The sequence below is a fragment of the Pyxicephalus adspersus genome, chromosome 12 (genome assembly GCF_032062135.1).
Source record: "Pyxicephalus adspersus chromosome 12, UCB_Pads_2.0, whole genome shotgun sequence".
Lineage (NCBI taxonomy): Eukaryota > Metazoa > Chordata > Amphibia > Anura > Pyxicephalidae > Pyxicephalus > Pyxicephalus adspersus.
The window spans coordinates 29,349,037-29,364,877 of record NC_092869.1 but is presented as its reverse complement, the minus strand read 5'-3'; the positions used below and the strand labels follow the sequence as shown (position 1 = coordinate 29,364,877).

General features: G+C 36.9%; 1 non-coding gene across 1 annotated transcript; it reads left to right on the top strand.

The window, feature by feature from the left end:
• The first annotated feature begins 15,399 nt into the window (after positions 1-15,399).
• On the top strand, positions 15,400-15,579 carry LOC140342768 (U2 spliceosomal RNA). The gene has a single exon (XR_011923150.1). It is a non-coding gene; the product is annotated as a U2 spliceosomal RNA (small nuclear RNA).
• Positions 15,580-15,841: the final 262 nt, after the last annotated feature.

Here is a 15,841-nt window from a genome sequence, read left to right as displayed (position 1 = left end):
CATAATTATAACTTGCCAAATTCATACTTCTGTTGAGCAGGGCTTAAAGGAATGCTCCACTTAAATGTAAGATTATACTAAATAGGTCTTTCTTGAAAATTAAGTTTTGGTCTGCTTGTGGTCTTTCTTGGAAGTACCAGATTATCAAAAGGATCTAATAGAGCTGCTGAAATGTTAGGAGTTTTGTATTATTATTATTATTATTATTAAACAGGATTTATATAGCGCCAACATATTACGCAGCGCTGTACATTAAATAGGGAGGTATGAGGAGGTTGTTAAGATGATTACCATGTAAGTATTCCCTATTCTTTTGAGACCCCTATACAACATAAATAATGATGTTCCTCTTAATTGCCCTTCCTTATAAAGATCCTATCAAGTCCAAGTACACATGAGTGATAGCTCAGTAATTATTTGCCACACATAGGGAATAATAATGTATTATATAGTAACCACTTACTAGCATATGGTAATATTGGGGACCAGTCACTCTAATATTTAGCTGCTCTGGCCTGGGACAGAATTCAGCAGAAGATGGGACCATTTATGGTCAAAGCAACAAAGTTCCGACGAATGTGGAAATATGAGTGCTACAATTTATGGTTTCAATTTTTGTAGTAATCACAAAACTATGGAAGACAAAGACACGTTTTTCTCAAGCGTTTTACCATTGGGGAATTTCTTGAAATGCGTTTTAAGCCTCTAGGCAACCCTTGCTATAGTTACCTGATCAACAGCTCACAGTTAATTAGTGTGCTGGTCTGTAAGAAGAATGTGTCCTATATTGGTGGCCAGTGGGAAGGCTGCTACCCTTACAGATAGCAAAAAAAGGATTGCTACCTGTTAATCTGAGCCACAAACTGCTCATTGGTCCCTCTGGAGGAACCCCCAGGGTTCCACGCAACCCTGGTTGAGAAACACTGACAAAGACTGATAGACGGATGGTTGATGAAAATGTAGTAAATGTAGTAGTAGCTTTTCACATCAAACTCATAGGGTAGAAAAATACCAAAGCATCAACTGTTTGTTGGCCAAAGTAATTGGCACATTGACAGTAAATGATGGTTTCTATCAACAACAAGGAGATCTCACTACGTCTAGGTGCACATAGATAAGTGAAATGGTTAAGTTATTTACATAAAGCTCCATTCAGGCATTACATTCCATCCCTGATGATGTTCTTTTGAATAAAATGTGTTGGGTGGATCTTTTATTGGCCTGTGTTTTGATTTTTTATCTTTATATTTTAAATAAAATGATCTATACCATTATCCGATTTCCATTGATTTTGACAAGGTTTTCACTTTGGAACAACCTGTCAGCATTATATGGGTAAAGAAGAGATATGTGCATGCCTAGCTGATGGTTAACTGGCATACCACGCTATTTGGAGATACACAGGAAAGGCTAACAGAAGTATTAAGCTTTGATTTTTTATACCCCACATTGAATTGGTGAATTGGTGCAAGGAGTTGCCTTTGCTGGCAAGGGCCAAAGACATGCTTGACCGATGATTTGTTTGACAGTCATTTTTTATATACTGTACACCGGTGGAAGCATGTATAGTTTGTGAACATGGATGTATATGTATTAGATTGCATTGTATTACCAATTGTGACTTTAAAGGCTAAATGTATTTTAGGTGTCACATATTTTTATGTATTCCTATCCACCTCATTCTGACTATGTATATAAAGGTTCACACATTATTATGTGCAACAATTATTTGCCACACATAAGGAATAATGTGAATGTGGTATACAGTAGCAGTAGTTAAATATTAATCATGGCTCAATGTCTAAATATTTGGCATCAATTAATACATCATGCAATTGCTCCAACCTAAAGCTATGTACACATGTCCAATGGTTCTCGCCCAATAATCGCATTTACAGCGCCCGTCGTCCATCGTCCGAACGACCGTCCTGGCGGATCCATAGACGATGGCTGAGGAGCGTTCTTCCCCTCCCTTCCCCATAGAACAGAACGGTGCTGTATGTAAAGCACTCGTTCATGCATCGTGCAGTGCTTAGTCGTTGGAAAAGATTGTGAAAGATCCTTTCCAACAACTATAATTGCATGTGTGTATGCGGCTTAAGTAAATTCAGTAGGCGGTCTGACCTCTTAAAATCAATAGGACAACAGGCCATGCATGTCAAACTTTGACTGTATAATAATTTTGGTTCCATTTCTTGTTGATATCACAAAGCTATTGAAGATACAAATTGATGGCTTATAAAACTAACAAGTAATGTTGAAGTAATTGAAATTGTCCTGGTAAAAAAATGGATTGCTTTTAATATGTGCTCCTTTGCATTTAGAATTCAATGTTTATATACATTTTTTGGAGATGTCCATTTGTTACCCTGATTTGATTACACCTTCTACCAAGCTCTCCTGGTCAATCAAACTCACAGGTTGTAGCTTGCCTAGAACAATTTTTATTGTTCTAGTAAGACAAATGATCAGCTTTGACTTTTGTGCTTCCTATTGGCATATCAACTCAAGGAGCTTTTTATATTCACAGTAATGACCTTGCGTGTTCCACAATAGTATTCTGTTGGTGTTCACATGTTAATGAAAGTCAATATTTAAAGGTCATAAATGAGATAAAAAAAAAAACATCTACACAAAGCTAACACCTTTCTGATACATAGATCATATCATATAATTATGATCAGAGTCTTTTCAGCAAAAGAAAGATATGTCAACCCTATTCCCAGTCTTGCCAAGATAATAATATTTACGGACACTGCATGGAGGTTTATTGTTTGGAGACAATGGGAGCTGATTTACTAAAGGTATATAGACTGTTTACTTGGCAAAGTGAATTATAGCCTAGCAAAAGATATTTTACTTCTTAGTAAATGTAATGAAAATTCACTTTGGAAAGAAAAAACAATCACATGCAAGATAATCTTAAAAAAACATGATTTTTGCTTGCACATGATTGGATGGTTGAAATCAGCAGAGCTTGACTTCATTTACTCAGCTAAAAAAATCCCTGCTATGAGATAATTTGCTTTGGTAAATGAACAACCTAAAAGTCTTTAGTAAATTACACTGATTCATCTAATCAAATTTATTTTTTTACATTTGCACAAAAGTGTTGGTCATGCCAGAGCTGCCCAATGTTGTGTGGTTAATTGTAATCCCATGGACTGTAATTATCATAGACCTTCTACTATCTACCCTAGACTACAATTTTCTATGGGTAGAAAACAGGGCTGAACTGTAGGTACTGGTAGGATGTTTTAAAAGGATAAAACACAGGGAAATGTATCTGTATTACATATATACTTTTTTATTTTGCACTGACACTTCAGGTATGTCTAAACCCAATCTTTAAAATCTCATAAAATATGTTTTGTATAAAGTGAGTAAAAACTTGTAAAAAAAAAAAGTTGTTTTTAATCTATTTAAATCAGCAGTTTTCAATGAAAGTGATATTTTGAGTCATGTGTTTACTTCTGAATCCCTACAGGTGGTAACAGGGAGCTGCTTGTATTCATCATCACACTATGGGATCTATTTATAAAGCGGTGAATCCAACATTCACTCAAACATTTCTTGGTGGAGAATCACTTTCCACTAATGAAATACATAGACCTGGAAGATTCTTCATCAGGGAGCATTTCTGTGAATGTCAGATTCACTGCTTTATAAATAACACCCTATTTCTTTAATCTGAATGTCATGTATGAATTCCCATAAACAAATAACTTGTACAAATAATTACAGTTAATATATTTTATATACCTAAAAAATAAATGTCCTAAAATTACCATATATGTTTTTGTGCAAATGTGTATGTCAAGTGTTAAAAAATGTATAGATTTATTGAATACATTTTTTTAAAACTCATAAACAAGATTCTGTAATTTATATTTAGTATTATTTTATGGAAATCATGTTTAAAGAACCGGGACTTGAAATATGTTGAAGTGATACCGATAGTGCAACAATATATTTGTGTGCCATTTTTTTACCTTCTTAACACCTTCAGGAAATAATAAAATTTACCCCAATGGTTTTACATTTTAATGAAACACATGTCATGTATGTTTGATTAAGTGATTTTTATTGATGGTTTTTTCGGCGCTGAGCACACCTTGCAAATCACACCATCTGTTAAAGGAGCAAACTGAAATTTAGTTTTAAGAAAAGCAAACATCTTTTATTTACTCGCTTGGTTCCTGGCAACAAAGATATCCGGAGGCCAAGAGCGTTATCAAAAGATCCATAGATTTGTGTTTTATGTGTTTTTAAGCTTAACCTTGTGTTCGGCTGTAAAACCTTATAAAATGTTTTTCTGAGAAATGTGTTAAAACTCCCTCGGCACATAATGTATGGATTAAACAGCTTGTAAATGTGGCACCTAGCAGATATGGCTGTTATAGGTAGATAGTAACACATCTATATTGGAAGAGCCACATGTTCTTCTTCCTTCCTTTAAACATATCAGCACACAACTGTATTACACACATATATATATATATATATATATATATATATATATATATATACAGTATGTACTAACAGAACTCCCCAAAACATAACCTACACCAAGGACTTCTATGTAACCAAAAAAAGAAGTACTTTACTTAATTCAAAAAATTGTCAGAATAATTTTGACAACTGTTAAAATGTTTTACACAACAGAAGAGACAAACTGTTGGCAGACGAAAAAGCTGGCAGCAAAGTTAAAGAGATCCCATTACCAGGTCATTATTTTAAACAATATTCCTTCAAATATGGTTATGTGGTTCAGTAATAACCAATATGAATAGGGATTTGTTCCATAAAGTGTTTGTTTCATAGATGCATGCAAATTGAGATGAATGAAAAATAAACAAATAGGCAAGAACTAGAGAAGTACTCCTTTCTCACATAAAAGATGGAAAAAATAATCTCAGGGAGACTAATTAGACACTTTCAAAAGCGGAGAAGGGTTTATGACATGCAGCAAAAAATCATAAATTTCATATTTGTGTTCTTGGGTTTAGTTGTGTTTTAATTTGTTGGATGAATAAATAATTCACTTTGGGTCATTGTCTCTTAATTACTTCTTGATATGTCCAAGTATGTTTTGTAAGGGGAGTAATTTTTGTATTGGAACTGTTGGAATTTTATTGGAAAGTTAATGCAACATAGAACTAATTTATTATTAGGGTAGCAATTAAGCTTGGCTCCATATGCTCTATAGGGGTGGTCATGTCCCCTAGGGAGCAAGATTTATAAGACAAGAGGGTGCTTGACCTGGTGACTGCAGCAATGGGATTGGGTTTCATTTGCCCATCTTTAGGCGGTCATGGCCACCCAGTTCCTTAAAGGTCATAATGAAATGTTCCAGGCCGGACTGTGTGTATGCTGGTAAGGCGCCCTACCAGACAAGAGAATATTCATCATTAGGGCTCAGGTCTTTGATGATTCTTCTGCCTGTTCTCCCTGATAAATCTTGGGGTTGTATTTCTAGAAACCCTACAGTTCACCATAGTCCATGAGCCTAAGAGATTGGCAAGGGTGTCTTTTTTCTATTTAGCACTAAAAGGTGCCCCTGTTTGCTATCCGTAGATGTTATAGGATATTTTTTGCCTTCCTCTGGATCGACTATCTATATTTATGTAGATAGGGTTTTATCTGGGATATGCTAGTTTGTGGTTTATTTCCCTAGTGGTTGAACTTGATGGACTTATATCAACCTAACTACCTAAGTAACTACGTAAATTAACATTTTCAGGAGCTTAGCCTTCTCATGTCAGGTCTACTTTAAAATTACTGATAAACAGAAATGGCCCCAAAGCACTGTCTAACAGCTGAAGCAGCTCATGTGTGAGTGTAAATATAGGCTTTTTCCAAACATGCATTGCTTAAACGCAGAACGTTTGGCGCCTTACAAATAGGTGAACATCACAAAACAATTCAAAAGTTCCCTTGATCAAGATACCTATCAGCAACTGTGAGCAATGTGCAACAATTTCAGTGAACAAGTCACACTCTGTGTAAATCATTTCAACCTTCTGCTGCAAATCACTTTGTTAAAGTCTTGTTGTAGCTTGTAATGCCTCCAGCAGAGTGCTTGAACTCCTAAAGACATATGTTATATATACATTTGTGGTGCACACTGGCACTGTACATACATTACATCGTGTCACAACAAATGCTTCAAATGGAACATGTCTTTGGTAAGTTTGTGACATGTCCTATAGTGTAGCAAGCAACTGTTTACACCAGGGGGTCTCTATTCTGTCACATCGTCTTTAACATATCAGGAGTTTTCTGTCTGGTTTGACGTGGCAATATAGGCATTAAGGAGCTATTTAGAACTTCTCAGGTAAAAAAAAAAAGTTTTAAAATAAACTCCTATCATTTTCTATGGTGGCGTCACTTGGGGTGATTTCTCTTTTCTTCTCGTGTCAGAAGGTCAACAATAAAAGAAACGCAAAAAGAAAACTGTAAAGGGAAGTCCTTTCTTAAACATATGCTGCTAAATTCATTTGAACAGAAACTGACTGAAAAGTCTCAAAAATACATCTATGGAAACTTTCCTACCTGATTGATCAAGGATCTTTCCATCCTATATTTGAAATGGATCACCGTTTGTCAATTCATTAATAAAAATTTGATTTATGATCAGTTCTATAAAAACGATGACATAAACTGCTCCATTGAAAGGGCAAACCCAACCCTCGTATGGCCAGCTTCCTCTTCCTCCGAGATGTCTTGGTGATAACAGTAAAATTTAAGATGTTCTCTCACTTAATTCTCTTTCAGATGTTTGGGCTAGCTGCAAATATGTGCCCAGGAAACCACAAAGCCGATCGATGTGTTTACAGGCTTTGCCAAAACCCAAAAAAAAAGGATCCAAGTGGCCAGATGCAACATGTCATCTCATGGAACTGTGCTGCAACCCCACCACAATGGGGCTTTATTATTTTCCCTTTACAAATTGTTTGTATTTGAATTGAAATGTACAGATTAGATCACATTAAAGGTGAGAAAGTTTTGAAGATATTTATTGTGGTCAAATTTTTTACACCCCAAAAACTTTGCATTTTAACGATGGTTGGTACACTTTTTATTTCCACTGTATACCGGATCCAGGACAAATATTTACCAAGTAAAGGTTATTACATATGTTTTCCTCTTTATTTTTTGGAGCAGTAAAAATACTAAAACCAAAGGATTATCATGATAGACAGGCAGCTACCATTTCCAAAAGTATCATCAAGGCAGCCAACATATCTGAGCAGGTTTACTTTAAATTAGATATTTTTCTTAACTGAAGTTTGTTTAGTTTTCAGCTTTTTATCATCATTTGTTGCATATCAGTGTCCCCAATTTTCAGACTGAAGATTCGAAACTCTGAAGAGAACAGGGTGAGCAGACATGACCTGCCCCGTCCGCAACAAATAACCTGCTTGCTTGCTTTTTTTCTTTTCTAACCTTAGTTCTTTTTTGGCGTGATCAATGAATTAACTAGTACCAAAAGTTGTTCTAAAACCCATACAATTAAATGTTGTTTCATAGACCTGCTGTTTAAATGTAAATGTTTCTCAGTTCTCTCATTTCTAAATTTTCTGCATTCCCTGAGGAAGCATTACTGTGTAACGTGTAGGGATACATTCAATACATCTCATTATATCCTTTAATTTGAACTACAATTGCCGATGCAAATGTGACAATAGAACAAGATAGTTGTTTACCTGTTAGCAACAAACTTCTTTAATAAAGTTAATGTGTGATTTTAATTTCTTGAAATGATTTTGTGTTCCTATTGACAACAAACGACCCCCCCCCCCCTCTATTTTGCCCTATACCTATTCTAGGTTTATTGGTCTTTTGTATTGTGTAATTTATCAGGGGATTGGTTGTTGAATATTATAATATGAATATTATGTAACATAACACTCCTACACTCCTTTTTATTTAGTTCTGCTTTAACAATTGTTGAGAAACAATATCATCCACAAAAAGAGGGCCTTGTTTTTGGTGGGTATACTAATGCATAATAATACAGCAAACCATTGAGTAGCATTGCAAAGGAAGGAAGAATTGCCTGTAAATTCAGCAAATATGGCCGCCTCCATGCAATATATTGATTACAAGATTTCTATAACAAGGATTTCAAAACAATAATTAGCAATATCAGTATGATTTGTATCAAGCTGGTCTCTTTTATTATACATTCTGTCTTAGGACATGCAAAAGGTTTGACATTCTCTATAACACTTGTTGAGTAATGATCTCTTCCACCTGTAGGTATGGGAGGATTGTATCTCCTAAATAAACTGCTGCCTAAGGATTATAATTTCTTAGTGCAACACTTCCAGATTCTTCGTTGATTTTATCACTTTTTTAATTGGCTTAGCTAAACCTAATTAACCCATCAAATCCCAAAAGAAACCTTAGATCCTCCAATTAGCCCCTTGTGAGAAGGGCCCTCTCCTGCTGCCATGGTAACCGCCTTATTTCCTATGTGTAAAAAAATGTGCAGTGTAAAGCAGGCCTCACTTACAAAGCTCTCACCTCTGCAATTCATTAGAGAATAACACAGCACAAAACATCATTAGGAATGAGAAGACATTCCAGAAAGTGATAGGCAATTAACTTTCTGTATTTAATAGATGAGGTGCTTCTTAGACTCAAACTTTTACACTACTTGGTAACAATGAATAAAAGCACAACTTTTTTTAGAGCTAATTATACCGAAAATGTAACAATTATAAGTCACAGGAACATTTAAGTCACTTTTTAATTTGAAGATAATTTAAGCTATTGTTTCAAAAGTTAAAGGTTTCCGCAATGACTTTTGAATAGTTTATGGCAACTTTAATATTCTTCTAGTCACTGCAGCTTTTCTGTGTCTTGCATCTACCTGAGCTATGATAAGGCCCATTTACGCCAAGTGCGTTGGTCAATGCAGGCCCTAAGTCAGTGTTTATCTAATCTTTTTAACATGGGGGAACTTTTTAAATAACTTTCAGGTATTCATGGAACCCATGTGGTCCACCATTACTGTGGTGATCAGTAGGAAGGATGTCTCTTACATTGCTGGGCAGTGGAGAGAATGCTACCCTTACAGATACCCAAAAAGATCCCTGCCCATAGTTCAAGGAACCCCCAGCCACCACTAGAGAAGCCCTGGTTTAGAAACACTGACCTAAACAAAACCAATTCAAAATCTATTGTTTCCTATAGGCTCAGGTCACACCAGTGCATACTGTTGAGTTTACGAAACTAAAGCTACGTACACACGTCTAATGCTTCTAGTCCGATAATAGGCTCAAGGCCAATATCGGATGAAAATCTGGCATGTGTACAGCGCCCGTAGTCCAAACGACCATCCTGGAAGATCCACGGACAATGGACGGCGACCGATCGTAATAAAAGTAAAGGGGCAGAGCACGCAGTGGGGTGCCGCTCTGTTGTTCTCACTCTCCCCTCTCTATAGAGCAGAACGGTGCTGTATGTACAGCACTGGTTCATGCATCCTGCAGTCCTTATTTGTTGGAAAGGTTTGTGAAAGATCCTTTCCAACAACAATTATTACACGTGTGTACCTAGCTTTATTTTCTGTATTTTGGAGCTGTTGCCACTATGGCTGTGCACTGCATTTTTAAAAGTGCTCATGCATTTTTGTTGCGTTCAGGAGCCTGTTCATTTAAGTATATAAATGGGTTTTAGTGTGACTTTTTTACATTATTACATTATTTATTTGTATGGATTTTTGTAATAATAAAAGTAATATTGTACCCATTAATTTATGGTGCTGATGAGTTTTTTCATGCTTATTGAGTGCAAGGAGTTACATGGTTGTGTACTCACTATTTGTATAGGAGGTGAGCTGTTTCTTCTTGTTCAACTTTGAGAATTGATTTGTACAGAGTTGGCTTGATGTATTAAACTCTTAAGGCTAGGGAAAATAGACAATCAAGGAAAAACATAGGTGATCAAGTAGATCAGTCCTTCCCACTTTACCTTTCATCAATGCACCCTGGCAGACTGATGAATGACACTGGGGGACCACTGTACACATGCTAGATTTTCACCCAAGACAAGCACAACCATTTGTCTGGGATGACAATCATCTAATTTGTGTACGTAGCTTAAGGACTTGCTGCTTCATAGGAAGTTGTAAATATTTGAATGTCCAGAACCTGGCCACTGTAAGGTACCCAGAGACATTAGAGAATCTTATCTGATCTGTCCAGTTCAAGACTGACCCTCCCTGCCCAAGCTTGCTTGGGGGAAAGTTCATTGTCTGGCACCAGAAAAGCACTATTGTTTTTATTGACCCTTCCTGGCGGCACCTGCAGCCCTCCCTCTTGCCTCTTCAATGCACACCAACATGCAATTCACCTAGAGTAGAAGAAAGACCTAAGAATAATCATTTGGTAGCAAGGTTGTATTTGCACCCCCACCTTTGTTTAAGGAAACTCTGCAACACAATCACATATTTCAAATGCATACTTGCACTGTTTTCCTTTATAACAAATTCACTTACAATGTTGCTTTGAATTTGCTAGAAAATGTGACTTTTCCAGGAAGCAGTTCCCTAGCACAGCATCCCCCCTTTTGCATGTCATAGGTCTCTCCTCTTTTGGGAACTAATAATTATAGTCTGTGCTGGTTCATGAACAAGAGGGGTTTTTGGCATGCAAAAGTGTATTTATTACCTTTCGATACAGAAACAAAATGAAATAGCACAATTGTTACAGCAATTCGGTATAGCAAAGTTATGGCCATTATATGGCTCTAGACAGTTTGTAACTGACCAGTGTAGCAGTTTGTGGGACATTAATTTTCCCTTAAATTCCAGCATAAGCATACTTATACTAACTATATTATTGTGATGGAATTACCCAACGCGTTTCACCCAATGTAGGCTTCCTCAGGGGTATTGGCACACTTGCGAGGTAGGGTAAAGTACTGAAAATAATAAAGAATTGTAATAATACAATCAGTGACAATCATAACTTCGACGCTAGTAACATGCACCAGTGTTTCAAAATATCACAGACCAATAAATCCAGGTAAGTCCCAGTATATACAATACATATCAAAGTATATAGTATACTATGAATTAGAAAACAGACCAAAATTGTTGTTATAGTACAGCAAAACCATATATTACAAAACAGCATTAAATAAAATACTGTTTTGGCACAGCTTCTTCACACCTCCCTTCACCTTCGTAAATTACTTTTCATGCAGCAGCTGGGAAAGGTGTGAAGGTGAATACAATAGATCAGCCATTCTCAACCAGGGTTCTTCCAGAGACTTCTTGGGCTGTGGATGATTGATCCTACTTTTGATGGTGCCTGGACAATCCCCAGGCCAACACCCCTTAGCAGAGCCAGTGGCAGGACAGCAATAATCTTTCCAGGTGTCTTTGAAGGTTGGCAATCTGACAAATGTAAGGCATTTTCCCCAATAACCCATTTAGCAGGGGTCCTCTGAGATTTGATATATATTTCAAAGGTTTGCTAGAGTAAAAAGGCTGAAAAAGCTGCTAGAGAATATCAATTGAGTGGCATCTTTAAGTCTGATAGAGCTTCTTACATCCAACATCCAGCAGCAGGCTCAGGGTTTTTAGTTGTCTTCACAAAAAGGTTTCTAGAGATGAATGACATGCCTACATGTTGGCGCTATACAAATCCTGTTTAATAATTATAATATTAATATTGTAATTTTATGGGAGAATGCTTGTTAAAATGAATGTTAGTGGAAATTGTATATATTTTTTTTTATAAATCTTGAAACCAAATGGAATATACCCTTCCAATATCAATACACCATTTTTTTATCATGCCCTATTATTTGTATAGAAAGGTTGCTTACTCACAATGCTTCCTGCAACTGTTCACTGTTTGGAATCACCTTCAATCATACAAAAATTGGCATTTGATCAGGGTTTGGTGTCACCTCTGATCACGCTATTGAGTGCTGCAAGTGAATTTTTCCCATGATATAACAGAGGTACTTTGCAGACATTGTACTGACACTATGCTATATAATACAGAATACTGTGCATTGTTTGAAATGAGGCTTGCAAATTAGTATTCAAGTCTGATCACAATAATCCCATTAACATGCAACAAGAATGCTATTACTGGATGACACTCAAGCTGAGAAAAAAATTTCATATTTTCTACTGACATTACTTTTTATCATAGGCTTTACTGGCAACATTAATTAGCCTTAGATCTGTTCTGGATGGTCTATTCATTTCTGGATGGTTGGCAGCCAATATTTAATTTATACGTTCAAGGCCAAGACCCACATTCTGAACATCTTTTTTTTTCTTTTACATTTTTTTAACTCCTGTATCATTAATCAGCACAGATCATTTTTCACATTTTTGAAGGTGCGAACTGTCTGCTAAGGGAAGAGCCAGTGATGTATGAATTCTCCAAAACAGAAAAGATTTAATTTATCTTTGTAAAAAAAACCTTCCTTGCAGCAGACAACATGGACAGGCTATGTAGCGCCTGTGCTTCTTGTGAATGACAAGAACTAACCAAGCTGATTAAATTGCATGTGTGAAAAATTCATTCTTGTCTCTGAAACAAGATATGTATGTTTTGATGAATTTTATAGAATGACAATAAACATCATTAATAACCTAAGAGTTTATTTAATATGTGCTTTACAAATAACCTGAGGAGGCATTGAGGTATATCAATAATGCTGGTCATACACCAGAGCATTTGAACTTTCCACTTTGAATCAAACCAGTGGAAAATCAAATTTCCAGTCGACTTGCACATTCACTTGAAGGTGCACCTTGGGTGATATGATAGCATGATAATTGATTTGCTGGGATCAAAAGATATAGAAAAATGTTGAGCTCCTTCAACTAGATCAGCATCATCTACTGTGATTTTTTTCTTTCTACGCCTAGTCAGCTCAAATCAGAATCATTCATGTCACCCAACTATTTGATATCATAGATCAGCCTTGCTGAACCATTTAATCATGGAGGTAACCCTTGAAATAACGTTCAGGTCTTCAGAGAACCCTTTTATAATTACTACATCCACAGCTCACGGTACATTAGTGTGGTGGTCAGTGGGAAGAATGTCCCCCCTACAGACAGCCAAAATAATCATTGGTATCGGTTAAGCTCTATGTTCCCCAGTCTCCAGTCTTGGAGAACTTTAATAACTCAAGCTTTATGTTAGATATGCCTCAATGCTTGGATTCTGCTAAAAGTCAATTCAAACGATTGAAGACATTTTTAGTCCTGAAGAAAATGTATATCCAATCCAACACCCAATGAGCTTGGAGCAGGACACTATCTTCATGGAGTTTGCAGGTTATCCCTGTGTCTGCGTGGGTTTCCTCCGGGTACTCTGGTTTCCTCCCCAAACCATGAAGTTAGGTTAATTGGCATCCCCCCAAAAATTGACCATAGACTGTATAAATGACATTTGACCATGGTAGGGACATTAAATTGTGAGCCCCTAGGAGGGACAATTAGTGACACGACTATGGACTTTGTACAGCGCTGTGTAGTATGATGGTGCTATATAAATACTGTGTAATAATAATAATAAAGAGCTTCAATGTAAAATGTGATGTTCCTCTGTAACATTAAAGCAATGTCTGCATCCTCCAAGTAATGTGCCACAGTTATAAAATACCAGCTCACCCTGCCAGTCCCACCAGGAAACAACCCTTTCTTCATTGTTACTGACTACAATAATCATGGAAACAGATCTAACTATGGGCAGTTTGTGACTCTTCTTCTCATGAAGTCAAATTACAGGTGCCACACCTGTAATTGCAGGAGCCACAGTGTCTGCGAAGCAGGCGTATATTTATCTGGGTTTTTTATGGAACTAAAAGTCTCCCTGTTTTATGGTGGTAGAAGCTACTAGCTAGAGCATCTTCCGCAGAAACAATTCTTGGCTCATGGAAGAGGGGAACCCAGTGGTCATGAAGGTGTCTACAGCAAACATCAAAAACCCAGCCTAATATATTTTTTTAATATGTTGATAGTCTAGATCAGTGTTTCTTTTTGGCTATCTGTGCACTTTTTTGTTGCACCAGGTTTTAGTTTGATGTGCTGATTTTAGAACCATGAGAAGTTCACCCTGCGGAGCTTCGATAACAAAAAAAAAAAAAAAAAATCTGTAAGAAACACATTCTTCCCAATGTCCATTAATGTATGCTGTAGATATAGTGAATATAGTAAGGGTTCCCTGAAGGCTTTTTAGGCTATGTACACACGCGTAATAAATATTGTTGTAAACGAACAATTTGATCTTTCCACTTTGAATCAAACCAGTGGAAAAATCCATTTTTCAGTCCACTTGTACATTCACTTGAAGGTGCACCTTGGGTGATATGAAAGCATGATAATTGATTTGCTGGGATCAAAAGATATAGAAAATGTTGAGCTCCTTCAACTAGATCAGCATCATCTACTGTGATTTTTTTCTTTCTACACTTAGTCAGCTCATATCAGAATCATTCATGTCACCCAACTATTTGATATCATAGATCAGCCTTGCTGAACCATTTTATCATGGAGGTAACTCTTGAAATAACTTTTAGGTCTTTAGAGAACCAATTTATAATTACTATATCCCCATTACTATATCCACAGCTATATCCACAGCAAATGACTATGAATATTGCAGGTCAGGTGGAAATGTTCTACCTAGAACTATTGGTAGAAGGCCAATAGCCATTACCGCACAAGCATCTAATACTGTCATCATGAGAGGTGAATCAAAACAAAATTTAAAGAAAGGCTTATTGGTAGAGCCCATAGATTCTTGTCCAGTTAGGTCCAAGTCCAGGTTAGGTCCATTCTGCCCACAAATGCTCCTAGTTCTGGTGAAATACCTAACAAAATAGTGGTTTTAGATTTGTCTAATAGTAGTGGGTTACATTTAACCAAACATGTCCTTGTAATGTTTTGACAGCCTTTCAAGCTGCTTCATGCTGATTTTAGCCATAGAAAGAAAGGACACCAAAGAAATCAAAGGAACTTTCTTTACAGCAGACAAGAGATGAATGATTCATGGTATATTCTCATGTCCATTGTCCATTTGTCCACAATTAACTTTTGAATAGGAGACTAGAAGTCTGTTTAAAAAACATTTTCTTTTCAGCCCAAGCGGTAAACCTTTGGAATGTTGTCCTACAAGAACCTGTAGGGATGTTGCTGTATACAGCAGTCCAGTAAAACAGAAGAGATAGGCCATGTCTATTTACATATAAAAGCACAAGAGTCACCCATTGAGATCAGGAGGAGACTAGGAAATCACTTTTTCCTGTTTTAGGACATATTATTCAGTAGCTTATTATTTGGATGAGAGAGCTGGCTTTTTTTCATTGCCATTGGGGATTTTGGGAGGACAAGTTTAGCATGAGGAACATATCACTTCTCAGCCTTTTGGATAAGATCAAGCGTAGTATCTGTTCTTATCAGTTCTGGATGTGGAAAGCCAAGGTGTCTGGGGGGCGCCAAGGTTAGTACACTCGATTAAAAGCAGGAGAATGAGGTTGTTGGCTGGCAATCTCCCTTTCTCCTCCTGCTGATAAGGACGGGACTGCCACGATCTGGCCAGAGGGCCAGGGATCAGAAGGTCTGCTGGACCTATACCCTTGGCTTAGGCGGCCCAGGGGTGCCTTAATCACGGAGCATGATTCACGGTAGAATATGCAGAGTTATAATTAAACACACTGCACCTTAATTATGCACTTCTCTTTTGCAACCCACCTTTTGGGCTGGGTCTTTTGGCCAGACTGGAGGAACTTTTTTAACCGGCCAGTAGGCCAGCCATGGCTACCATAGCATGACACTTCTTTCACTTTTATT